Raw genomic sequence first — 27970 nt, forward strand, 5'->3', positions numbered from 1 at the left:
AGTTAAATGTTAGGTTTATGAATTTGTAAAATATTTCACTCACACACAACTTTCCGACAGTATAGTGTCATTCAATGTCCTTTCAGATGGGTGAGATTTAATAGCAGTGCAAATTTTATTCCTTCTCGTTCACTACCCTCTGCAGCTGTATTCTTGGCACTGAAGTTCCTTCTTCTGAGGTTGGACAGTATGATTTAAAGCATGGCTCTCTCCTTATTCCCTATATTAATTAGTCTGCCTGGCTCAAGAAAGTTGCTTGCCAAGGAACATTTTAATTGGGCGTGAGTTTCTGTTAACTAAGTCGATGTTGGTGGCCCTAAAGTTTGGTGCTGATATATACAGATGACCCAATATCACGGAACCTAGGTCTGGCTGGAAATTTTAGTTTCCTTCAATGGCTGTTGAATGAACATATTTCTCTATAATGAGAAGCATTATATATTATCGTAGAGTTGTTAAAGTCTATACCCAGTGTCCACATAAACCTCCCAGTACTTATGAAAACCTACACAGTGATCCTAGATCCCAGACTCTTGGCTACATTAGGGTTTTACAGAGTATAGTTACCTGCTCGGACAGGGTGTTGGGTTTTTTTTAAACACTGAGCTATTGCACCAGAAGCTTACCAAAGTGAATGGGCCTTTATACGAAGGAATATAATTTATTAATAGTAGCAGCAACACTTTCAAAGCATCTATATACATATATTGTATTAGGTGTCATGAATGTAGGGTATTTGATGTGCAATAATTACAATTAAAAAATTGTGGCAATTCACACCCTAAGAAAATATACTGTATGTACTGTTAAGGAAATGCAAATTTTTGTCTACACTCAGCTATACTTGATTCCCTTTTTGAGGTCCTTTTGCATTTAAAACGTCAAAAACAGACTGCAACCTGGAATGTTTGAAAATGGTGGAGAAAATGCATTGACTTTGAAGCTAAATAGAACTAGGTTTCAATTATGGCTCTGCCACTTAGTGACTGCATGACACTGAGGAAGTGTTGCAACTTTGCTGAGCCCTTTACCTTATATATAAAATACTGTTGTAAAATTCTACATCACATAGTTTGTAAAGACAAAGGAGGCCCTATGTACATCATAACTGAAACAGATTGTGGCTTTGAGCAAACATGCAGCATATGGTTGCCCTGTTATTCTTTTAAAGTTACAATGAACACATACACACAACATACACACATCCTTCTCCAAAAGGTCTGGACACACTACTGAAGTCTTCTGGACACAGCAGCTGGCCATGCTTGTACTGAGTGGTACACACAAAGTGTATTTAACAAATATTTGCAAAGATCTGCTTGCCAACCTAAATATGGATCTCCCTTTTGAAGTCAAAAAGGACTCTTCAGGTGAGCAAGATTAAAAATTACATATTTCGTGATTATTTTCTACAAGCCTCCCATTTCTGTGCTTACATTTCATGTAAACAACAGGATCCACAGTATGTGATAATATATCCTTTTAATGTGGCCTTATCACAGTTACCTAAATCTAGCAGATTCATTATTTTGTAAAGGATACAAAATACACATGCAAGCATGCACACACACACACACACACACACACACACACACACATACACATTCATGGATCAAACTTCCCAATGGTTTTATCGTTAATTTATGGTAGAGAATTTTGTCCTGCTTTTCTCATTTCTCATTATATACATAAGAGGGCTTGCAAAACAAGGCCTATCTCATTCTTTTAAATGCGTTGAAATTACTATCTGTATTCCTTTGCATTTTTTTTTTACATTAGATAAATCCTCCCACATCAGAACTCAGTACAGAGGAATCCTCCTATAATGCATCTGGAATCGTATCACATCACAGAATGAATTCAACCTAAGCACAAAGCTCATTTTTCTCTGAACCATCTCCTTTGCAAGCAGAATGGGACCATCGAATGAGATAAGGAATGTTAGTTCGTTATCACTCATGTAACAAATCTCTTAATAATACAGAATAGCACGTTGGTTATTTCTAGTGCCAATATTAGGACGGTAATGAGAAAAGAAAAGCATTATATATTCATTCTCCTGACAGGTATTACAATAAGATTGGGGACAGACAGAAAAATTAATCAATTCCACTTGGCCAAAAGGGAAATAGAAATGGTAAGAACGGGTTTGGAAAGAGGAACATAAAAAAAAAATCCACTGTGCTGGAACAAGTTCAATTCCTGTCCACTTCTGAAGCCTCTTACCAGGCTCTTCTTGGAATCTATTTAAATTCCTGCTCCTTACTCTCAGGGTCTTCTATTGATTGGCACCTCGTTGAAAAGAACCTCTGCTAGTTACCCTTCCCGAGCCAGCCCTGTAGCAGGACCACAGGGCACAGATTCCCTCTACCTCCTGGACCAACTCTTGTACCAGCAGCCCCAGAATGGAAGCAGAGGAAACGGCAGCGTGTGGTGGTGGGAAGGGAAGGATTCTTAAGTGTGGATCCAAAGCCCTGGTGTCAAGAAGCTTACTAACCATCATCGCAGGGACTTCATCACATGATGTTTCTAATTACAATGGGAGAAGATATCTTGGTGAATCTGATTACCTTTAGTGGAGACTAGATTTTATCCTTCACTGTAATGGTGCAGTTATCAAAGAATTAAAAAGTAAAGCTATAGGCTTATGTTTATGTTTATGCTTCAAAAACTGAGCTAGTGGCTTATTTGGGTGGGTTTTAGGAATTCTGAGAGTATTACATTATCCAGACCAACAGAAAGTCTTTCTTTGTGTTTTGAAACTATTCTTTTGAATTTTACAATGTTTAATGTATGTTCCTCTATTTTTTTAAGTTTACTTATTCATTTTGATAGTGTGTGTGTGTGTGCACGGGGGGAGGGGCAGAGAGAGGGAGACAGAGAATCTCAAGCAGTCTGCGTGGAGCCAGCAGCAGGGCTTGAACTCCAAAACCATGAGATCACGACTGAGCTGAAAACAAGAGTCATAGGCTTAACTGATTGAGCCACCCAGGCACTCCTTTGTTCCTCTATGTTTAGCATAATTTTTGCTTTTTGTCCTTTTTAACTGGCCTTTGTAAATTCAGGGATAGTGGAAGAGTAACATAATTAAAAAATAATTCTGTGAATATAGCCCAGGACTCTCAGCACTGTTCAAAATTAAACTTATTAAAAAAAATTAATGACATCACCAAAAAAGAGAGAAAGAGAGAAGAAAGAGAAAGAAAGAAAGAAAGAAAGAAAGAAAGAAAGAAAGAAAGAAAGAAAGATAGATAGATGTATGGCACATTTCAGCTTGGGAACGCAAGGTCTTTATTTTGGCCAGAAACAAAAACAGAAAAAGAATGGAGAGATTTTATTCAAAACCTGCATTTGTCTGGATTGTTTTTTTTTATTGCTATTGTCCACTAAGAGTAAGTTGCTTTTGTGATACCAACTGCCATCAAATCTCCCAGTGCGACTCCGGGTGGTGGTGGTATTTCCTTCCCTTTTGATGCAGACGGTGCTGGGTTGAGAAGATACTGACAGGGAAGACCACAGGAACTGGAGGTTATGAAAGGGAGGCCCCAGGGAACTTGTCAGAAATGCTACTGAATCAGAGGCTCTGGGGTGGATCCCGGCAGCCAAGTTGGGCGAGCCCTCTGGCTGATTCTGATGCCTGCCACAGTTTGCGAGCCACTGATCTAAACCACTCTCAAACATTCACGACGAGGATTGGGAAAGAGGGAAAATCACGAGTCCCTCATAGCCATGTCAGCTGCACTTCTGAATTCTTGTCTAAACACAGATTGTGACATCATAGAATGACTGCACCATGAGGGCTGAGTTTTGTTATTTTTGAAAGAAACCTGAGCCTACCAAAGGAAACAAAAACACGTTAAGTGTGATCATTCAGTAATTGTGATTCACACAGTCTGATGTAAAAATACAGAATATTGATAAATGGGTATTGCATGAAAAAAATACACTTAGCAGGTTAATTTTTTTTAATGCTTATAAATTGGGATTCTTCGACCTCGAAGCAAGATATAAAGCTATACAATTGAGTTAGAATTAGTTTTAAAATATGTCTGATGTGTTTAAAATAACATGTCACTATGAGGTCTCGTGACATGCCATCAAAATAGCACATACCACTTCTGTAGTAACCTTGCATACAATTGTCAAGGAGTGAATGAACCGGGCATCTCATCTTTGCACTTTATTCCATACGAAGGACTCCCTGCTTTCTGGGATAACTGGAAGCATACTGCGGGGCTCAATAAAAGCAGTTGTGGACCTGGAGCTTCTCGTGGTTAAAGTGAGGATGCTTTCAGAAGTAAGTATCAAAGAGTTCACCTCAAAGTCCACTTCAAAGCCCAGTCACAGTACGTCCCCAAATGCTTAAATAAATAGGGGATGTTGTGGTCCATTGGAACACGGTAAATTCAAAGAGCCATTAGTCTGGGATCTGTACCAAAAAGGGCATAGATAGCATTGTGTCCATGAGTTTCCACTAGTGTTTACAGGAAAAGGTTACATATTTATAAGTTTCAAGTATTTACTTTTCAAATTGGATAAAACCCAAATGACAGTTATAATCAACACCTGAGTTATTCAGCACAAAATGTAGAGAGGTCTAGAGAAGATACATTTAGAATAACTGTCTCAGTCCCTTCAGGCTACTACAACACAATGTCATGCGCAGTGGCTTACAAACAACAGAAGACTATTTATCATGGTTCTGGAAGCTGGGAAGTTCAAGATCATGGCACTGGCAGATTCAGTGCCTGCTGACAGCCTTCCTCCTCAGAGATGGCATGTTCTCCCACGGTGTCCTTACATGGTAGAGGGAGCAAGGGAGCCTCCACTGGACTCTTTCACAAAGGCACTAATTCCATTCGCTAGGGCTCTGTCCTCATGGCCTACTCACCCTCCAAAGACCACGTTTCTAATACCATCATCTTCAAGGTTAGGATTTCATCACAGAAATTTTGGCGGGGGTGGGGGGGGGGGAGGGGACACAACCATTCAGACCATAGCAATTATGCTTTAGGAAATCTATTGTTTGTGTCATTTTCAGGTGTAACAGTGTTAAAGAATTGATAAGAGTGATAGTATATTGCGTTAAAATAGAGAAGATAGGTTAGATAATACGTATATTACATATATCTTATGATTCATTACATAAAAGATAAAACTATGTAGTTCTGTATGCTTGGGATTATCTTGTTTGTTATATTTTACTGGGGAATGGAACACTATCAACTCGATATAACTAGACTAAACATGACAGGGGCAGGAGGAACATGTTTTAGGCTGAAAGGTACTGGGTCACACAGGTGTGACACAGAGGAAGAAAAAATATTGGCACACTTGTAACCATTAGAGAGAATGAGAGACTGCAGGGGAGTTTTAAAACATGTACAGAACACAAGACTGAAGCCATATGGGAAAGCATTTGTGGATAAAAGCATGCAAAATCAACAAGTTCTCAGTTATATTCCTCACCAGTTACATCTTCACCATAAACATATCGTCTGCCTTACAACTGCTCTCTTCATTGCACTCATGTTCCTTTTCAATAGCGGCAAGATTTGACCCCAGGAGTATAAGATAAGGGGATGAGAGACTCAACCGAGTCATTAGTTTAGGTACAGGTGGATATGAAGTCCTTTCTCTCAGGACATTTTCTGAGAAAGAATGCATTCATTAAAATTGAACAGCAAGTAATTTCAGAGCCCCATCTTCACTCAGAAGACTACTCGTTTATGAATGGTTTACCAGAACTGCTTTAATTTGCATTACCCTGCTCTATTTCCAGTGGATTGAGAAAATGATGGACATAGTCCAGCAGAGTTTTCCCAAACAATTTTTTTAAGAATTTTCTAGATGTGTTAAGATGATTGGGAAAAAAGAAAAGTGTAGACTCCTATCTTCTGGGGAAACTAGTAATCGAATGACCAGCAAGACTTGGCAGTCCGAACAGGATGCTGTTCTTTGAAGTTCTATTTGGCAAAGCTTCAAAACTGGTTGGCTAATAGAGAGGTCTACTCTCCTTTACCGAAATCTTGGGGCCAGATGTACTTGAGAATTCAGATAATTTTTCAGATATAAGAAAGTTTATAGCACATTTGCTTTATAGCATATAACTATTCACAGATGGGTCTGAGGGAGCAGTCTGTAATCAAACAGATTAACATTTCTGCAAGGATATGTGTGTGTGTGTGTGTGTGTATGTGTGTGTGTATAAAGTCACACTAAGTTGTATAAATATAGACTCTTCATGTGACCTCAAGGTAGGTGTTGCCTCCAAATGAGGTGTCTCAAACTTCTGAAAAAAGATTCAATTTTTAGAGATTTTTGGACTTTGGAAAACAGCTAAGGAATATTCAACCTGAAGAACAAAAAATGATTGTTATTTACTACACGTACTATTACCACTGTTCATGTCACTACTACCACTGTTTATTATATGACAAATGCTTTCAAAATCCTCACCATAATCTTTTAGATGCATCATAAAACCTCATTTTAAGAAATTAAGAGTCAGATACCCGGTAAGGAGCTGAGTCGAGATGTTATTCTATGAATGTCCAATTCAAAAATCTGTGGGGGCACCTGAGTGGCTCAGTCGGTTAAGGCACCTGAATCTTGATTTCAGCTTAGGTCATGATCTCATGGTTTGTGGGATGGAGCAAGCCCTCGTTTGGCTCAGCCTGCACTCACAGAGCATGCTTGGGAATCTCTTTCTGCCACTCTCTCTCTCTCTCTCTCAAAATAAATAAACTTAAATATATATCATATATATATATGAGACATATATGATATATATATGTATACATATGATATATATATCACTTCCACTATCTATCTTCCCCTTTTCATTGAACACATATTTATTGAATGCCTACTATGTGTCAGGCATTTCTCCTGACACTGGGGAGACAATAGGGAACAAAACAAATGTTCTATGGTCAGGGAGGCTATATTGTAATGAGGGTGGCAGAATTAGACACATAAAAATAGATTTTAAACAACTGCAAAGTAGTGATAAAAATCATGTAGGATAAGGAAATAATTAGTAATGATGAGGAGACATGGACATATTTGCTATAGGGTCCCAAGTAAAGGCCTCCGAAAGCCTGTGAGCTAAGACATGAATGAGCAAAGAAGTGTGGTAACTGGGGAAGAGCATTCCAGGCCGAAGGAAGAGGAAATGCAAATGGTCTGAGGTGTAGGGCAGCCAGATAAAATACCAGTACGTTCCATGTGATGCCAGTGTGTTCCTGTGTGTTGTCAGTGTTCCCCATGTACTATGTAGAACATATTTCTACTGAAAAGTTATTTGCTATTTATCTGAAATGCAAACTTAAAGGGTTGTCCTGTATTTTTAATTTTTCCATCTGGCAACGTCACTGAAGTGAAAATGTGTTTATCCTATTACAGGGATAGCAAAGAGGCTGAGCAAAGAGGTCAAAGCAGCTAGAACAGAGTGACCTGGAAGAAAGAAGTTGAGAAAGATACCAACTGGTATGGAAGTCACCAGCCACATGTGGCCAGTGAGCACTTCAAACGTGGTAGGTCAGCACTGAGATGGGCTTTGAGTCTAAAATGCACCTGAATGCGAAAGACTTGGTATGAAGTTAAAGAAGAAATACCTCAGTAATAATTCACACTGATTACATGATGAATTGATAATATCTAGGATATACTGGGTTAAAGTACTTTATTGAAATTAACATCACTTTCTTCGTTTTATTATTTAATGTTTCTACTACAAACTTCAAAATGACATATCATTATTGGACAGTGCTAATGAGAAAGGGAATGGCTAGGCAAGGAAGGAGACCATGCTGAACCTTAAAGACCATGGTAAGGACTTTGGAATTTACTTGAGTGGGATGGAAAGGCATTGGGGGGTTTTAAGCAGAGAGTGATATGATCTGACATATATTTTTTTAATGTTTATTATTTTTGAGAGAGAGAGAAAGAGAACGGGCAGGGGAGGAACAAAGAAAGAAGGAGACAGAGGATCTGAAGTGGTCTCTGCCCTGACAGCCTGATGTGGGGCTGGAACTCATGACATGTAAGATCATAAGCCGAAGTTGGGACTCTCAACCGACTGAGCCACCAAGATGCCCCGATCGGACGTATTTTAAAAGAATGACTGGAATTGCAGTCTTCAGTCCCCTCCAACAACCCCTTAACTAAGGTGTCTTAAATACAAATGCTTCTTCTTAGGCATTGCCTACTGTTACAATCTGCAGAAATCAACTTTACTCTCACCTTGCCTCCCAGGTCCCAGCTAAGTCATCACATATTGATTGCAGTCTACCAGCCCAGTGGACATTTGGCCTGGGTTCTAAATCCTGCTTTTCAGAGTCACTGATTCAAAAATATTCTTGGAGAAACTACGTGGGCCAGGCACTACTCTAGATGCTAGAGATAGAGTAGAAAAGGAAAAAAGCAATGAAAATTATGTCTCATGGGGTTTATATTTTAATGGAGACAGTCTGTAAACAAAATAAAAATGAAATAAAAAATGAACAAATATTTACAGTATGTTATATTTAAAGTGGTATAGTAAAAAGTTAAAACAATGGTTAGGGAGTTCCAGAGTGAGTTATTTTCAGTTTAAATAGAGTAATGAATTGGAAGGCGGCACATGAAGGAAGGGAGGGAGGCACCCACATGGATACAGGGAGAAAGAGAGTTTCAGGCCTAGAAAGCAACTAGCACTGAGGCTCTGAGACTGGATTGTGCTTGGCGTGTTGGAAAAAGCAGGGGGGACAGGCTGTCTAGGTGGTGAGCAGGTGGGACAGTAAGAAACACAGTATGCTGTGACAAAACAACCTACTTCACGGTTCCCTCTTGGATGGCAAAGTCTGTTTAAGAAGGTTTAGTACAATTTGAATCAGGACAGAACTTTCGAGACACATATGTTCCCAATGAACGTAGCCTTCATGATTGATCTTTGCAGCTCCAGAATGCCCCTCGGATGCACCACCACAGGAGGTCAGATGTTTCTATCATCACTGTCCATGTCAGAACTTTTATTTTATTATTTAAGTTTTATTGTATTTATTTTGAGAGGGGGAGAGAGAGATTGTGTGTGAGAGCAAGGCAGGGCAGAGAGAGAGAGGGAGAGAGAGAGAGAATCCCAAGCAGGCTCTGCACCATCAGAGCAGAGCCCCATGTGGGGCTTGAACTCACCAACCAAGAGATCATGACCTAAGCTGAAGTCGGATGCTAAATTGACTGAGCCACCCAGGTGCCCCCATATCAGAACTTTTAAAATGAGTGCGCTGTGAGCTTTCCTGACCCTCTGGGAAGATGGGCAAGAAGCAAGCAGGGGGCATGACTTTTCAGAGAAAGTTCCATTTGAGAGGCAAAATGAGACTGTGATTTTTGTTGAGGGAAGCAGATTGGAAACACAAAGGGAATTTCAAAAAAATTTGCATTCATCAAACAAGAATAGGCTAATAGGAAAAAAGAACCAATTAGAGAATTGAGAAATTATACATGCCATTGTCAAAATAAGAAGTTTGTTAAATAGACTGATTAGGATAGGACACTGCATGGAATGTTTTAGATGCCAGTAAGTGGTAACCAAAAAAGAATAATAGAGCAGGATAAGTGGGATCAGGAGGGCCATGTGTGGGAGGGAAGGGGCAGGAGGGAACAGCTAGACAAAGGCCCTCATGCAGGAACAGGATAAGGAGGCCAATGTGGCTGTAATTTTGCCCTGTACCTAGTATTTCACAATCAAAAAGGTTATAGGGAAGCAGAGGACCTCTGTGGGACCCCTGGGTAATCAAGGACCCCTTAATGTGCATCTGTGTGCAACAGGAGGATGGAACAAGGAATAAGGAGACATTATGCAAAAGAAGAACCATTTAAAAGGGACAGAAGACTGTTTGGGGGAAGAAATATGAAAGCAAAGAAGGTATGTGAACTGTCCCAGTACACGCTGGCCCAATGACCCATCCGATACCCACTAAGTGTCACTGTGGCCTGCTCTCAGGAATTCCCAAGCTAACCCTGCAGAAGGATATGCATGCTGGTGGTGAAAGTGAGACTCCACTGGTGTAGAATCATGGAGATAACTGAAATCAGCATGTTGCAGATGTGTTCTGGGGACATGTCCCTTTATACGTTTTGTGATAAAATGATCCATTTTATCAGTATTTTCCATTTGGAAAACACTGCCGACTATACCCCTATCTTAGAAATTCCTAATTCAGGGGCACCTGGGTGGTTCAGTCAGGTAAGCAATTGACTCTTGATTTCAGCTTAGGTCATGCTCTCATGTTTTGTGAGATTGAGCCCCACATCAGGCTCCACGCTGTTAACCAGGGATTCTGTCTTACTCTCCCTCTCTCTCTCTGCCCCTCCTGTCCAAGCTCTCTCTCTCTCTCTCTCTCTCTCTTTCTTTCTCTGCCCCTCCCTTGCTCTTGTGCTCTCTCTCTCTCTCTCAAAAATAAATAAATAAACTTAAAAAAAAATCCTAATTCACATTGGCACATTAAATGTTTTGAAATGTCCCCAAGTAAGAAACCTGTAGAACCTTGTTTAATCCACCATTTCCCAAATTTATTTGGAAAATAAACCCTTGTATTCATGTAACACATGTTCATATGTATCAGAATTAAGGATACGTAGTCTGTGTGAGAGAACAGCCTTTGGGTGGACTTGCCGGGCACAGGGACAGGCACAGGGACAGGAGAAGCACCCGTGCGCACTTTCCAGGCACCCCTTCACCCAGCACACTTGGGGTTTTCATAAAGTGTTAGCCCCACCGAAAATAATCTTGAACAAGAGCCCATCCAAACAGAGTGACCCTACCCCAGCCCCATGTATTCCCTTCACCCACTTCTTAACCCTCTTTGCCCTGATGGAGAGGAGAGTGATTAGTGATGTCTCCATCTCTCTCTCTCTCTCTCTCTCTCTCAATCCATCCTTGAAAATATTTACTTTCTCTTTTTTTTTCTCCTCTCACTGCCTAATTCTCCTCTATTAACCATTACCAAAAATTACCAAAAATGTAAATAAAATAAACCAGGCTATGACATCATCAGGGACTACCACCAAAGGAAAAATGTAAAATAAATTCTGTGGCAGGTGAGGTCACTGGCTTCACAAAACACAGAGGCCTCACAGAGAAGCTTGAAGAGCTGTTCAAACTAGAACAGACAGAGAACGGGAGTGGGGATTCAGGATGTCGCAGAGAAAACAGGCCATCAGTACCCAATCCTTTTGCCATTTCCCTGTTAGTAATGATTTCCCCCCATGACTTTAAGTAACAGATTCTGTATTTAATATGTACACATATGTTTTCCACAAACATGTTCATATCTGTCTATTCCATTGCAGATACCTTTTCTACATTAAATGTTCCAACAACAGTAGCATTCTCAGGTTCAGACGTTTAGTTTAGCTGAAGAAATGTCAAAACAGAGAAGAGAGAGTTGTCTATTTCTTCTTAAGGCTTCTGAGTCAACAGGGGGATTGTTTTTATGAGTAGAAAAAAAAAGCACGTTAAAAAAAAAATAAAAGAGCCTAGCACGGGCTTTTGATGTGTTGTGTCCTGCCACTACCTGGCCTGTGATAGTGACAAATTCTTTTAACCTCTGGGGTTTTGGTTTCCTCTTATGGGAAAAGGAAGCGATGATCTAAACCAGAGGTCGGCAAACAGCAAACAATTTGCCAAATCCAGCCACCGCCTGTTTTTATAAATAACATTTTACTGGAACGGAGCCACGCCCACTCATTTATGTATTGCCTATGGCTGGTTTCATTCCACAATGACAGAATTGACTAGAACTGAGTAGTTGTGACAGAGACGGCATGGTCTGTAAAGCCTAAAATATTTAGTCTCTGGCCCTGTAATACAGAAAAAAGTTTGCTCAGTAAGTTTCTGCCAGCTCTGACATCCTGTGATACAGCTTATTACCCCACAAGAGGCTTAATTGTTGTCATTGGAATACAGGTGTTAGGAGAGGAGTAAATGGCCTGAGCAAAGCCACCCCAATTTAAATATTTCATGCACCTTTAGCTGACTGCATTTGCCACCCACAGCATTTTGACAATGAACCACACACCAAATTGCTGTAGCCAGTGCCAAGGAAACACATTTGGAAAACAAAGCTTGCTTTCTGGTCCATGCCTTATGAAAATGTATGATGTGAATCGCTCTCAAATAAGGTGTGTGTTGTGCTGTGTCTCCAGCTTTGAATCCCAGAAACCACAACATTCTTCAACTCAGCCTCCTCCACAGAAGAGGGAGAGTTTGCCTTGCCAACCAGATGAACAAACTCTGACATTTTATTTATTTTGCTTTCTGGAAACACTCACTCAAAGGGAAAAGGGTCCCCAAATTTTCTGCAGCTGCTGTCTGGATCTTTACTTTTTATTTTTTATTTTTTAAATATACCCTAGGAAGCTGCCTGGGTGGCCGTGGAGAACAGTTGAATCAGCCTGAATTTCACATATTGGGTGCTTTGCACAGTTTACAGTGATCGGATTATCCACAGGGTCCTGGCCAGGTCTGGCAGCCCATTCACAGTTGCCTACTGCCTAGGATTTGCGACACCAACGGGATTTTCTGGGATGACGTTCTCCCCTTAACATTGAACTCAATACAATGAAAGACAAGCTACTATTCCAGGTTTGACATCAGAGAAGAATTCATTTAGAAAAATGTCAAAAACATAAAAACTCAATCACCAAACGATTACAGACCCTGAGCCTCAGAATCACAGAGAGATTCTAAATTGCCTAAGAGATCATTTTCCCATCATGTACATGTGCTTGAGGTGTGCATGTTCTGTTAAACAAGATACCAATTTCGCCGAAGTGCCAATTTTGGCTAATTAATAATTACACATAAAATGAAAAAAAAAAGAAAAAAAGAATGACAAGAAAAGTCAGTTGCACTGGGATTTCACAGCAGTTGAATAGAATATGTTACTGATGGATGCTGAGAGATGTTGATGATTTCTTTGTGACCCAAAGTTGCCCCATTCATTCTCTTGTTTCATAGAGGGCACTGGCCAATGGGACAGACTCTTGCAGGGATTGAAACAGGGCTATTCACATGTATACCACATCCCTACCCATTTTCTATATCGGGGTAATAATCTTGGGAGGAAAAAGAAGCATTTTGATAAGAACATAGTTTGGAAGTTTAGGGCAACTTAGCTGACTGGATCATGCCTCTCACCCCAAGAGACTGAGCACTTTGTACATCTGTGACCAGGGAGCCAGTCCCTGCCATTCTGTCCCTAAGAGGAAAAGGAGAGAAGCAATGTGAGGGGGGAAGTCAAGAAAACAGATCCCACACCATCTCCAAACTCTACTTCCCCCAGCAACATCCCCAGACTCTGAAGCGGCCCTTGCAGTGAGGAGGGGAGCAGGTCAGGGCAGGGCCCCACATTTTCTGCAAGCTGGTGCCTCACCTCCGATGCAGGTGATTGGAAACTGACATCCACTGAGTGCCAACTCCACACCAAGTACTCTGAATACTCTAAATACTGAATATTATTTCATGTAATTATTATAATGCTGCAAAGTTGGCATTTCTATGTGATGATTATCCCTGTTTCATGGGTGAGGGGATTTAGATTCAAATGAAGGAAACTGTCTAAAGTAATAGATTTAGTAGTGGCAAAGAAGAGATTTGGACCTAACTCAGTTTGGCTCCAAAATGTTTGCTAGTCCCACTACATTCCTCTGTGGGGAGAAGCCCTCTTCCTTTGGAGCCAGGCTTTCAAGAGAAACCCTTCCCTTTCTCTGTTTTCACGGAGGATGAGAGAACTCTCTAATGTGGAGTGGACAGGACCTGGTGTCATCTCTAGAAGTATCTTGGCTTTTGCCTCCAAACCCCCCCAACTCTGACTTAGAAGCTGCTGTGGCCTTGCTGGCCGTGCCCTGGAACCACTCAGTGGATCAAGACCAGTGACAGTTTTAGCAGTTTATGGCATGCCAGTCTGTAGTGATTCCTTGGAAGTCTTGCCATGTAGTCTTGCCAACTGCTATGCAGATGTGTATGTGTGGTTCTGTGATACAGGCGACGGCTCTGTGGGAGTGTCACTTTGCCCAGGGTGCAGCTACGAGGCCCTGGCCACCCTAAAGAATAAAGAGGGGTCATCTCTTTATTTTCACTCTCCTGTCTCCCCGTAAGGCTATGGTTAACACTCCACTGCTCCCAGGGAGGAGCTGTCTCTCCTGCCTCTATCATCGCATGGAGATGATGCTACAGCGGTCAGAAATCTCAGCAAGGCGGACACACAGGAGACAAGGGGAGTCTGTGAGTGAAAAGTTCAAGTTCTGTAGTCTTCAGAGAATTATTATTTCAAAGAATATGACATATGCACACACATGTGCATATGTCTATACATGTAGGCAAAGAAAGCAAGAGGAAGTAGGCGGTAGGGAATTTGCGATCCTTCAGGAGGCCATTTTGATAACAAACTAAGAATGATTCACATAACTTGGTTCTTCTAAAGTGCTTGAGTTGAAAGCAATTTCTTTGCAATGGCAGGTGAGAAATCTGCCCCCCCCAACCCACCACCCTGTTTAAACTTGGATTCTCCTTAGAAAATTTTATATAGAATGTACAAAGTACTTGATCTAAAGTGGTTCATCACGAATATCAAATGTGTGAGACTTGATTAATCAGATATGATAAAGACTAAGGCTTATCCGAGGAAGGGTTTGTCCACAGCCACTATTTCTCCATTCCAAAATTGGTGTCTTAAAGGACTCTCTGATCACCTCAAGCTAGAAAAAATAAATTTTGCAGACATAAATACAAGGATATCTGTGAAAATGGTGAAGCAGTTGTCTCTGTACATAGAAACTGAGGGGACAAGTAGGGTTGGAGGGGGATTTACCTACACACTTCTGTGTCTATTGGATTTCGAATCAGGTGCTTTGCTTATTCAAGTTAATTGAAATGAAATTTTAAAATTAATATTCAGTGTCACTATTTTTATTTACTATCTCTTTAAAAGGAAGCCATTTGTCTTATATTTATTCTCCTCATGTACTTGCTATGACCTTCAAGATCTTCAGAGCATCTCATTATTCATTTCTTATCTCTGTCCACTTCCACTCACCAGCATGCTGCACCTGGAATGTTCTTCAGCACTTTTTACATGTTTATGCCATATGTCTGTATCTGGATCGTGGGTCTCTAAGGGAGATTGCCAAGGAAGGTTGTATGAGTGTTGGTCTGCCTCTTACCAATTGTATACCCTTGTCCAAGTTACTAAAACCCTGTATAGGCTCAGTGGCCTCCTTTGTGAAAAGAAGACAATATAGTAATAAAATACTTTGTTGCATTATCAAAATGTTAAATAATAATATCTTGTTGATCTGTCAAAACATCAAAAATTTCCAGTGCTCCATACATAGTATTGACTCGGTAAATAATAATTAATATGCCTTTGTGTTTAGAACAATATATAATTCTCACACTTTACATTCTTAAATTTTACTGAATCGTGTTAATGTAAAAAAAAAAAAGTCTGTGAATGAAGCAAATAGGAAATATGGAGAAGCATACAGATGGTGATAAGAATTGGAATAGATGGGCAAATGGCAGGTGTCATCTAGAAATCACATTTCTTCTACTGCCTCTCTCAACTCCAGACAAAGTGGGAACCATGCATAAAAACTACAGATGACTGGAGTGCCTGGGTGGCTCAGTTGGTTGAGCACCTGACTTCAGCTCAGGTCACGATCTCACGGTTTGTGAGTTTGAGCCCTGCGTTGGGCTCACTGCTGTCAGCATGGAGCCTGCTTTAGATCTTCTGTCCCCCTCTCTCTCTGATCCTTCCCCACTCACATTCTGTCTCAAAAATAAGTAAACATAAAAAACAAAACAACAACAACAACAAAAACTACAGAAGACCATCTCCTTCCACCTTGTTTTTTCCTGGGTTGCTTTCTTGGTAAGTTGCCAAGCAGAATATGGAATCCAGGTTCTGTCATTTAAGATGCACTTTTCACCCTGGGTTTTCCTCACAGTCCTTCGGTTTTGATCTTTGGATTCCAGTATTCCTAATTACTTGGAAGTGATTCCCAGCCCTAGCAGAGCCCAGCCTCCATCATTAGCCACTTGCCTGTCTGGCAAGACTTGATCCAGAGAGGAAGTGAGTGGAAAGGCGTTCATGGTTGGGGTCAGTAAACTTTATTGGCTATCCAACACATGCTGAGTAGTGTCCTCAGGCGGTGTGGGGTACACGCCTATGTCCCAGACATAAAAGAAATAATATGTTTGGCTCCATTCCCCTGGAGTCTTGTGCAAAGTCAAAATGAAACACAGAAAGGCAGACTCTAGGTTATACATGGATGCACTCGGTCTTGTGCAAGGTTGGGTTGAAACATACAATCTGGGCTCTGCTTCCTTCTCTCTTTCTCCTGTCCTCAGCAAATGCTTGACCCATCATTTCTAATTAAAATGTATTTTCTGGCGGGAAGATCATCTGGCACACATATTTTAACCAATTTTAAACAAATAAATAAATGGGTCTGTCCCCAAACTCCTGTGTGGACCAGACTGTGGGTGGTCATTCCGAGGTTAGACTCCAGGGCAGGAAACACCCCGGTCACACTTTTCAAAGTACCAGGCAGCCAAGTAACTAATTACACTCAGAAATTCTTTTAATCCCAGGTGGCAGGACCATTCAGCATCACCACATATAGACTATATTCCACACAGATTGGGAAGAGTGTAAAATGGCCATATGTCAGGAACAAAAGAGAATTTAACCATATGCCAGCAATGCAGCATAATTTTGCCTTTTGTCACAGATCCTGACCCTTATATTATATCCAGTTTATAGTCTTAGTGGTAACATTAAATGCAATCAAGACAACGCAAATATGTCACATCCCCCTATAGGAAGCAAAGGGACACCTTCTCTTGTTCCTGACACTTGGCTGTTAAACCCAGCAGTAAAATGTTCACATGTAAACCGTGAAGGAAGAACACCTGGAATCTGGGAGAAAGGCATCATTCGTCACTTTTGTCTTTAAATATGCAGAAATATTTTTCCTATCATCTTATGCCTTTTTATAGGCTGTTAATGATGGGAGAACCTGATCAAATGCAGGCGGACTTTCACACTTAGAATGGATGAGAGGAAGGCAGCAAATGCTCAACACGTGTTGCCCACCACTAGCCAGGGAACAGTTTTGCATTACATTGTATAAACTTTCAGACTGACACAGACTTGGGAGCACATTCACGTTCCCACAAGCACGCCTTAACTCTACACACCCCTGCTCCCGATCAAGAACAGTGAATGGCTCGACTAATTCCTCCACTCCTGCCGTTTGTTTCCTTTTTGCTGGAAACTGGGAATTCCTAAGGTCATCATATACAATTTGCAGATATTCAAAGTCCAGATTCCTATTAAGGAATGCAGGAGGCTTCTAGTTCTGACATGGTCTTCCACGAAGGATGCTTTGAGCGCGCTGGGTTTGACACCGTTTTAGCTAGTCAGGTGTCTGCGCAGTTCCTAACGGAGCACCCAGACATCAAACTCACATTGGTGCTGCAAAATATTTTAAATTTTAAAGGGCGAACCCATCTGTCCAACACTACACAGACCATTATTATTAAGCAGTTTAGACCTAACTAGTTAAAACACAGAATAGATAGGTATTTCTTATGGGTTAGGAGGGCCAAAAAAAAAAAATTACTTTGAAAGCAAAGGAGTCCAGAATCCAGAAAGTTTGGGAATCTCTAACATATTCCCATTTATATGAACCCCAAATTCAAGAATATGAACTTCTACACGGCATCTGACACATTCTATATCCGGGAAAGCATACTACGGAGAACAGAGGAACCCCCACTTACGTAATACTTACGGGGAAAAGCAAACTTGCAGAGCAGTGTCTCAACCGTCTTTTGGTTTCTACTCGATGCTAATGGCTGTTTCCAAAATCCTAACGACTTTCCCTGGAGGGAATCAATCAACAATTCCCAGCAAGGATGAAACAGGGACCCGATCTTTGTGCTGTATGCTGTGCAGCAGAGGGGGCTTTGAAAACAGAAGTGAGATGGCATCTGTTGCTTCTCATTCCATCTGTGTTCTCTAATGTAACTCTAGAGGACCTTGAGCAGTCCCTTTGAAACCACTTGGTCTTGTGCAAGAACACAGATGCCAACAGTTTAACAAGGATGATACTCAGTGCAGCCTTTCAGAAGAAATGAGAAGGCTGGTATGAGCTATTAAGCTCTGCAGGAAACTGTGATCTGTTTAAAGAAGCAAGAGATATTTAGGGTCCAGAAACGTATGGAAGTAAATTTGACCCAAGGTATTGCACGCAGTGACTGAAAGATAAAATACTATGGCCATAATCCTATAAGGAATCGGAGACTGAATTAGGACATTACGAAGTACAAAAACATTGTCAGTTCGGCCATAAAGCCTTGGCAGGGGAAACAAACCTAAAGGCAGAGGCGAGCAAATCTCTTGATTCTACTATGCTGGAGCCATCTGGAGTCAGAAGATTAATCTCTTTTGTTTGACAATGACTACTTAATGATCCATTCATTTCTTTAAAGTCAGCTCTACAACATTTTTGGAAGAAAAAACAAATTGTAACTCACTTCAATCCCAATTGCACGCTTATAGCTCTCTCCTAAAGAAAATAACTGATTAATAACATTGCAACATCCAAACTAAAACGGAGAGTAATGCCAGAAATTGCCCATGGATCATGAATCTCTTCCTTTGGGTTTTTCTCTACTGAGCATCAAACTGTGCCTCAGGCTATGACTCTCTTTGCTCCTAGGACAATTTCTCTCTAGAAACCTCTTTCAGTCTCATGGCTTTGAAGGCCACCCATCTGCTGCTAAATCACAAATTTATTTCTCCAACCCAGACCCCGTCCCGGAACTCCAGATTCATATATCCAATCATCTATTTACTGTTTCTACCTGGATATCTAATAGATGTTTCAAACTTAACACGTAAAAACAGACATCTTGGTTTTCAGATCCCAAACCTATCCTCTACCAGTCATTATAAACGGCACTGCCATCCACCCAAGTGCCTCAGCCAGAAACTACTGATTCCTCTCACTCTCCTACGCCCTATTGTCAATCAACCTGCTTTGATTCTACTGCCAAAGGCTGTAATAATTTCTCTGCATCTCTCCATTTCGTTTGCCAGCCACTGTCTCTTGCCTTGAAACTCGTCTCTCTCTTCCATTCCTGTCCTCCTCCATCCAATTTTCCACACATAGTCTTTAAAACATAATTAAGATTACTTCATCTGTCTATGGAAACCCTCCACTGGTTTTCAAATGCACTAGATTACAGTTTGAACCCCTTAGTCACATCTGAGGTTCCTACATGATCTATCCCTACCAAACTTAACAAAATTCAGGTTTTCCTAATCTCCCCTTCAATCTCTCCATTCATGCCATACTTCTCTCTTTTCTTTGAAGATACCAAGCTCATTCCCACCTTAAGGTTTTGTAGGACCTGTATTATCTTCCTGGAATCTTCTGTTCTTCACATGCCTGCCTTTTTACCATGCAGGTCTCATTTAATTAATTAATTAATTTATTTATTTATTTATTTATTGCAGGGAAAGTACGAGGGGGGAAGAAAAAATCCTGAGCAGTCCAGTACCTGTCCAGTGTGGAGCCTGTTGTGGGGCTTGATTTCATGACTGCGAGATCATGATCTGAGCCAAAACCAAAAACCGGGTGCTTAACCGAATGAGCCACCCAGGCACCCCAATTCAGGTCTCATTTTAAATGACACCTGTTTGGAGATACATTTTGTGTCCGGTTCCACATGTCTTCCAGTTACTTCCTATTATCTGGCCAGAGCAATAAGCAATATGCAAAAAATTGCATATCTATCTGTTTCCTTACTTGTGTGCATTTCTTATCTCTTACCTCACTGAGATATAAGTTCCAGCAGCGTAGGGAGCTGTCTCCCCATTCAACACTGGATGACCAAGTGTGCACTCAGCACACGTCACGTGCTCGGTATGTGTTCACTAAAAGTCACTGAACTAAAAATGGGTACCTCAGGCTATCTCTTCTGTCCTGCTAGTTATATACATAGATATACATATACGTGTTCTGTGATGGTCATTTGTGGACATCGCTAAAGCTCACTTCTCTTCAGACTTAACAAAGAAGAAAAAATAAACAATGGAGGATGAGAAAAGGAAATAGGAAATAGTGCTGCAATTCTCATCCTATAATTAAATTGATGGCTAGATTATGATATGAAAGAATACCTCCTTTGTATATCTGGAAAATGAATGACAGACATACTCCATTAAAAATGTGTGTTCCTTGAGTTAGGGAACAGTTTCCACATCCTTACAGAAATTTCTCTAAACTAATTTCACAGGCCTTGATATAATATACAGAGCTGGTTGTTTATTTTTATGTATATTTTAAAAGATCAGCATAATCACCTTAAATGAATTTAAATAGCTTCAATTATGTTCCCATCCTCAGCGGGGGGTAAATAGTAGCACAGGGTTGTGTTAAGTCAAATTAAACTCCTGCATTTCTCAGAGATTTTAAGGATGCCTATTGGCATGTTTATCCTTCTACTTAAATACAGTGTTATTTAATTTTTTCAGAAAAAAAATCTTAACATTTATTTACTTTTGAGACACAAAGAAAGGCAGAGCATGAGTTTGGAGGGCAGGGGAAGAGAGAGGGAGACACAGAATCTGAAGCAGGCTCCAGGCTTTGAGCTGTCAGCATAGAGCCTGACACGGGGCTCAAACCCACAAACTGTGAAATCATGACCTGAGCCAAAGTCAGACGCTTAACTGACTGAGCCACCCAGGCGTGCCTACTGTTATTTGATTTTTTACAAATTATAGCAGAGCTATTACTAGAGCATGTACCTAAGTTAATATACATACTACATTATAATTTGATGAAACTTTCTTTAGGATGAGCAAGACATTTCCTTCTTGTGAGAATCTCTCATCCTGTGAGAACACGCTGCTTACATGCCATGCTTTCTCTAGGTGTCTTTTCTGTCTGCAACGTAAGTTCTGTTCTGTAGGTGAAGAAGGAAGTGATGTTAATTTCCCAAAAATAGATGTGAGAAAGTGAAAACCCAAGAATTGAAGGGAAGAGCATTTTTTACCACTAGAAAAATAAAATCAGTACCTCATGCAGACTTCTGAGTGTTGTAATCCACCTCTTTAACCATAGCAAGTTTTCCAACTTTTAAGTATCCTTTCAAACAAGGGGGAAATAAGATGTTTAAGCATATTATGGAGAGCTTTCAACAGTAGCTGAGATGTAGACTTATTTAACTTTTACTAATTAAAGGAAAATTTGATATGATGAGGATAGTTAGGAGCCTTAAATATTGGAGGTTGTAGGGGGTGTCTGGGTGGTTCAGTCAGTTAAGCCTCTGACTTTGGCTCAGGCCATGATCTCACAGTTCGTGGGTTCAAGCCCCACATCGGGCTCTGGGCTGACAGCATGGAGCCTGGAGCCTGCTTTGGATTCTGTGTCTCTCTCACTCTCTGCCCCTCCCCCACTCCTCTCTCTCTCTCTCTCTCTCTCTCTCTCTCTCTCTAAGAAAGAAATAAACATTAAAAAATTTTTAAAAACATCGGAAGTCTAAAAATTAAATCAAGTTACATAAATTTAAGAGATCCATTTTTATTTTGTTATATCACTTAAGCTTAGCATTGTATGTATATCATGGTTCTTATTTTATACACACACACACCCCATACAGTTTTATATAAATAATTATCTATAGTTATAAATTTCCAGAAATTTTGAGAGATCCTTCCCTCAAAAGGTCATTTGAATGCCATGTAATTTGCCACCACATCCAGTCACTTTCCCCCCAGAACCTTCATCTCACACTTCAGCTTCCAGCAGCATTCACAAGCCCCATATTTCATACAGCTGCAAACACTATTAGGACTAAGTATCATGGGTGACATCACCAAGATGGTGGCATAGGACACCCCAGCCTCTGTTTCCCTATAAGATCAACAATTTGACAGTTATCCATGAATAAAAACAGCTCCAGGAGAGGTCAGAACTCCACATAGAAAACTACAGTAACACAGTTGAACAGCAACAATAAAACTTGAGAATAAACAACCTAACATTACAACTCAAGGAGAAAGAACTATCCCAAAGTTAAAGGAGAAAGGAAATAACAAAAATCAGAGCAGAAATAAATGAAATGGGGACCAGAAAAACAACAGAAAAAAAATCAACAAAGAGATGCTTTTTAAAAAAACAAAATTGATATAGGGCACCTGGGTGGCTCAGTCAGTTAAGCGTTTGACTTTAGCTCAGGTCGTGATCTCACAGTTCGTGGGTTCGAGCCCCAGTTGGGCTCTCTGCTGTCAGCATGGAGCCCGCTTCGGATCCTCTGTCCCCCTCTCCGCCCCTTCTCTGCTTATGCTCCCTCTCTCTCAAAAATAAACATTTTTTTAATTGACAAACTTTTACCTAGATTAACTTTAAAAAGGAGAGAGAAGACTTAATACATATAATCAAATCAAATATGACTGATATCAGAGAAATATCAGTTCTGAAGAAACTACTATGAGCAATTATACACTAGCAAATTGAATAACCTAGTAGATATGGATATATTCTTGGAAACGTACAAACTACCAAGACTAAAACATGAGTAAGTAGAAAACATAAAGAGACTAATAATGAGAAGGGAGATTGAATCAGTAATCAAAACTCACCAACAAAGTAACCCCAGGACCAGATGGTTTCACTGGTGAAATCTACCAAACATTTAAAGTAGAATTAACTCCAATCCTTCTCAAACTTTTCCAAAAAAAAACTGAATAGGAGGGAATACTCCTATTCAAACTCATTTTACAAGAACAGCATTACCTTGATACAAATGCCAGATAAAGATACCAAAAGAAAATAAAACTATAGGCCAATACCACTGACAAACACATGTGCAAAAATTCCCAACAACATATTAGCAAACCAAGTTAAACAGCACATTTAAAAAAATTATACACTGTGACCAAGTGGGATTTATTCCTGGAGTGCAAAGATGGTCCAACATATGCAAATCAATAAATGTGATATTCCACATGAATGAAATGTAACATAAAAATCATATGGTCATCTCAACAGATGCAGAATAAGCATTTGATAAAATCCAATATGCTTTCATGATAAACATACTCAACACAATAAAGGCCATATATGACAAGCCCACAGCTAACATTACGCTCAACAGTGAAAGATTGAAAAATTTTCCTCTAAGATCAGAACCTAACGAGGATGGAAAACAATATGGAGTTTCTTCAAAAAATTAAAAATAGAACTACCACATGATCCAGTAATACCACTTATGGATATATCCCAAGGAAATAAAAACAGGATTTCAATGCAATTTCTGCAATCCCATGCCCACTGTGGCTTTATTCACAATAGTCAAGAAATGAAAACAAGGGATGAATAGATAAAGAAGATGTGGTGTATCTATACAATAGGGTATTATTCAGTCATGAGAAAGAAGGAAATCCTGCCATCCACAACAACATGGATGGAATTTCGGGTATTATGCTAAGTGAAATAAATCAGACAGAGAAAGACACAACTGAACTCACAGAAACAGAAAGCAGAATAGTGGTTACAGGGGTGATGGGCAAAAAGTACAAACTTCCACTTATAGGATGAATAAGTTCTGGGATGTAATGTACAGCACAGTGATTATCGTTAACAATACTGCATCACATACTTGAAAGTTGCTAAGCAAGCAGTTATTAAATGTTCCCCCCATGCCCCCCCCAACACACACAAGAAAATAAAATAGTAATGTGACATGATGAAGGTGTTAGCTAACACTATGATGGTAGGCATTTTTCAATATATAAGTATATGAAATCAACATGCTGTACATCTTAAACTTATTCAATGTTACATATCAATTATATCCCAATAAAGCTGGGGAAAAAACTAATAATCAGTTCTACTTACCAATTCACTTAATATACCTCCAACAACTGTCGCTTTTACGAACTCATTGAGAAAGAGTTTTTCAGAAAATTCTCATGTACCTTTATATTAATTTACTTGGGCTGTCATAATAAAGTATCACAGACTGAATGGCTAAAACAACAGAAATCTATTTTCTCACATTTCAGAGGCTAGAAGTCTGAGATCAAGATCTTGGCAGGGCTGGTTTGTTCTGAGGCCTCTCTGCTTGGTATGCAGATGGCCATCTTCTCCTCATGTCTTCACATGGCCCTTCCTTCTGTGTAATTGTCTGTTATGTATTCCTCTTCTTATACGAAAGCCAATCATATTGGGGTAGGGCCTTTCCTAATAAACTTTACTGTAACTTAATTACCTATGTAAATATTCTATCTCTAAATGCAGTCCAAGGGGTTAGAACTTCATTATCTGAATGCTTGAGGAACACACAATTCAGCCCATAACAATGTTCAGTGATTTTTTTCAAAATATAACTAGAAACAGAAGTCAACAAAATAATCAAGTTTCAAATTAATAAAGAACAGATAATAAAAATATACTTTAAAATATCTGTGAAATACACTAAATTCAGAATCGTTTTCAACCTTTTTTAAAGTTTATTTATTTATTTTGAGAGAGAGAGAGAGAGAGAGAGCACACACAAGTAGGGGAGGGGCAGAGAGAGAGAGAGGGAGAGACAAAATCCCAAGCAGGCTCCACACTGTCAGTGCAGGCCCTGACGTGGGGCTCAACCTCACAAACCATGAGATCATGACCTAAGCCAAAATCGAGAGTCAGACACTTAACTGACTGAGACACCCAAGTGCCCCAAATTTAGAGTAGTTTTATTTGAAGAACATTAGAGCCTGGGTTCTCTACCACCTTGCTGCCTATCATACACATCTGAAGGGAGTTATGTACTTCTAACATTCATTCATTAAATGATATGCCCAAATCACATGGCTAATTGATGAGGAAACCAAAATTAGATAAAGACTATATGATTTACTTTTACAAACAACAACATAAAAATATTTTGCCAATATTGAGTTGATCACATCCAGAATACTCTGGATTTGAAATGGTAATATATAAGAATAATTTTAAAGGATTTATTTCCTTAAATGCAATTTGGCACATAAAGGCAGTTAAATACAGAATATAATGAGCTGAAGAATGTTGAGGTATACATGTTAATATGTAATTGAAGACTCATTTAAAAAATTAACGGGATGCCTGGGTGGCTCAGTCGGGTAAGCGTCCGACTTCGGCTCAGGTCATGATCTCACGGTCTGTGAGTTTGAGCCCCGCGTCGGGCTCTGTGCTGACAGCTCGGAGCCTGGAGCCTGCTTCAGATTCTGTGTCTCCCTCTCTCTCTGACCCTCCCCTGTTCATGCTCTGTCTCTCTCTGTCTCAAAAATAAATAAACATTAAAAGAAAATTAAAAAATTAACATGTCTTGAACATAAGGGAAGGGAAACAAAAATAATATAAAAACAGGGAGAGGAACAAAACATAAGAGATTCTTAAATATGGAGAACAAACAAAGGGTTACTGGAGGGGTTGTGGGAGGAGTGAATGGGCTAAATGGGTAAGGGGCATTAAGGAATCTACTCCTAAAATCATTGTTGCACTATATGCTAACTAATTTGGATGTAAATTAAAAAATAATAAATTAAATTAAAAAAATAAATAAATAAACAAAATTAACATGTCTTCAAAATTTTTACAAACAATGTATTTCAAGTGCATAACTAAAAGCTTATGAAGTTTTTAGTTTTGTTTATGATAAAGGAACAACATTTGATGATCCCTAGATTCCCAGAAAAAAAGAGCTTATACCAATTAGCTTCAAGGGTCTCAGGCAATCATAAATTCCTCCTTGCTTTCTTTTTACTAGGTATTTGCTGCCTAAATAAGTGATTTTCCAGCCAACTGAAGCTTATTCCTTTAAGTATTTCATTTTATAATTTCACTAATTGGGATATAAAAAATTACAAAATGCTCTAATACTTTCCTTCTTTCTTCACTCTTAAGGAAAGAACACAGATTCCCCATTTTTTGAGTTTTTACAGCTAGGCATTTCCTAGATACTTCCAGCATCTTGCCCAATCTCTTACTCTTCCCTGTGGGTTTGGAATGGGTTATCTGTTTATAGGTGTCAATGCTTTTCTATTGAATTGAGCGAATATTTGAAAAGTACTTAAGAATGAGAAATTTGGCTTTTTCTGTCCTCTCGACTACAAAATAGGGGAAAGTGGTGGTTCTGGGTAACTATATCTGCTACTTCCCATAGGTAGGCTGTAACCATGTATAAATCGAGTAGCAGTTTGAAAAGTAGCAACCCCACATACCTATCAGACTTTCCCTGTCCTCCAATATAGCTATATCAGCCATGTAAGTGATATTTACATTTTCACCTATTTAACTACTTTGCCAATCTCTCCATTGTTTCTAACTCCAGGCAAGGTAGAGGAGTATTAGTGGTTTGACCCTATCAAAACCCATCACCCAGTTCCTTGGCCAGGAATATTAAGAAACAAACAAGTATGAGAAGCCGGGGAGACAAAATAATGCTCACTGTTTGAGTCTTGTCATGTGATGAAGCTAGGATATATGGCTTTATACCTTGGGCTTTTGCAAGTAGAAATCATGACAGTTTTTGATCTTGGCATCTGGAGTAGTTCATACTGTGCCATGCAGCCAGTCGTTAAGAAGGTGTAGTTAACCATTTAACTGGCATGGTTTGAAAGGACAGCTTAGGATTGGTTTTGCAAGCACTGGTAATATAACTTTTACTTTCATGGAATGCTGTGGCTTATCATGACTTTGTCCACATCAATGGCTGTTTGTGGGCAGAAAAAAGGCTACTCTGCTGTAGAACTAGGCTCTTGAGGAAGCATACACTGCTAATGGGCATATATCATTATAGGGGGGAAAAAGTGTAATCTAAACATTTTTTAAGTGTTAAAATTGTTTGTGCACCTTACGATGTTTCTCAGCCATTTCTGCAGGGTAGGAAGACCAGGAGCTTTAATCTGGAGACCGTTGAGTGCTCTGGTCTTTAGAAGGCACCAGCGATATTGCAGTTTTAATGATCGGATTTCTGGTTTCATTTGCAAACACCTCTAGTTTCAATTCTGAAATATAAAGAGCTTTGAAGTTGTCACTTCCATCTTCACAACAAGAGAAAAAGCTCAACAAGCTGAAAAGTGATGACTTTTCTTGGACCCATTAGAAAATAGTAGATAGAAGTTGCAGGGCCAAGCGTCACAGTGAAATCTGGAGAGATGGGCAAGATGTACAGATAGTCCCAGCCAAGATCCGCTTACCCAGAGTAAAAGTTGCTAAAGCCATAAACTGGTGAGAACACTGAAATGGTAGTTTTCACGAATTGCTGGGGGCTGAGTGTAGACTGGCATGAGAATGAGAACATTCTGGTGTGGTCTCAGGGGAGCTCTCATACTGTTGTGGGTTTTGCCTCCAGGAACCTCACCAGATTCTCACAGTGAAGGGCCATAAAAAGAATCCCCCTCCCGCCCAGGTCTTACAACAGAGGGGGAAAGTAACACCACAAGCATACTACAGAGGAAAAGAAAAAGAAAAGGCCCACTGTATTAACTATGTCTTTATTTTCTATATTCTGATGCTTGGAACCTTGATGATCCTAGAGGGGCCGTCAATTCCTAGAGATAGTAAATAGCTCTCCCGAGAGAACACTTTGCAAATGGAAACCAACCAATCCAGAACCCACACTCAAACCACCTCCTTCATTGGGCTCTCATAATTCTTGGCCAGTACCCACCTGCCCTTATCACCCCAGAGCCCTGTACAAGACAAGGAGGGACAGTCCCATAGCCCATGAAAGCTATTAAAACGAGTCAATCCTGAGACTGTTTGTCATGCTTCAACCATTCCTTCCCAGAGGAACCACAATAAAGACTCTTGCCCACAGTTTCTCCTTCCCCCTCTGCATCATGACAGACCCTGGTGATTCCCCATGTGGCCCAAC

Source organism: Lynx canadensis, chromosome D4, assembly GCF_007474595.2.
Source record: "Lynx canadensis isolate LIC74 chromosome D4, mLynCan4.pri.v2, whole genome shotgun sequence".
Classification (NCBI taxonomy): Eukaryota; Metazoa; Chordata; class Mammalia; order Carnivora; family Felidae; genus Lynx; species Lynx canadensis.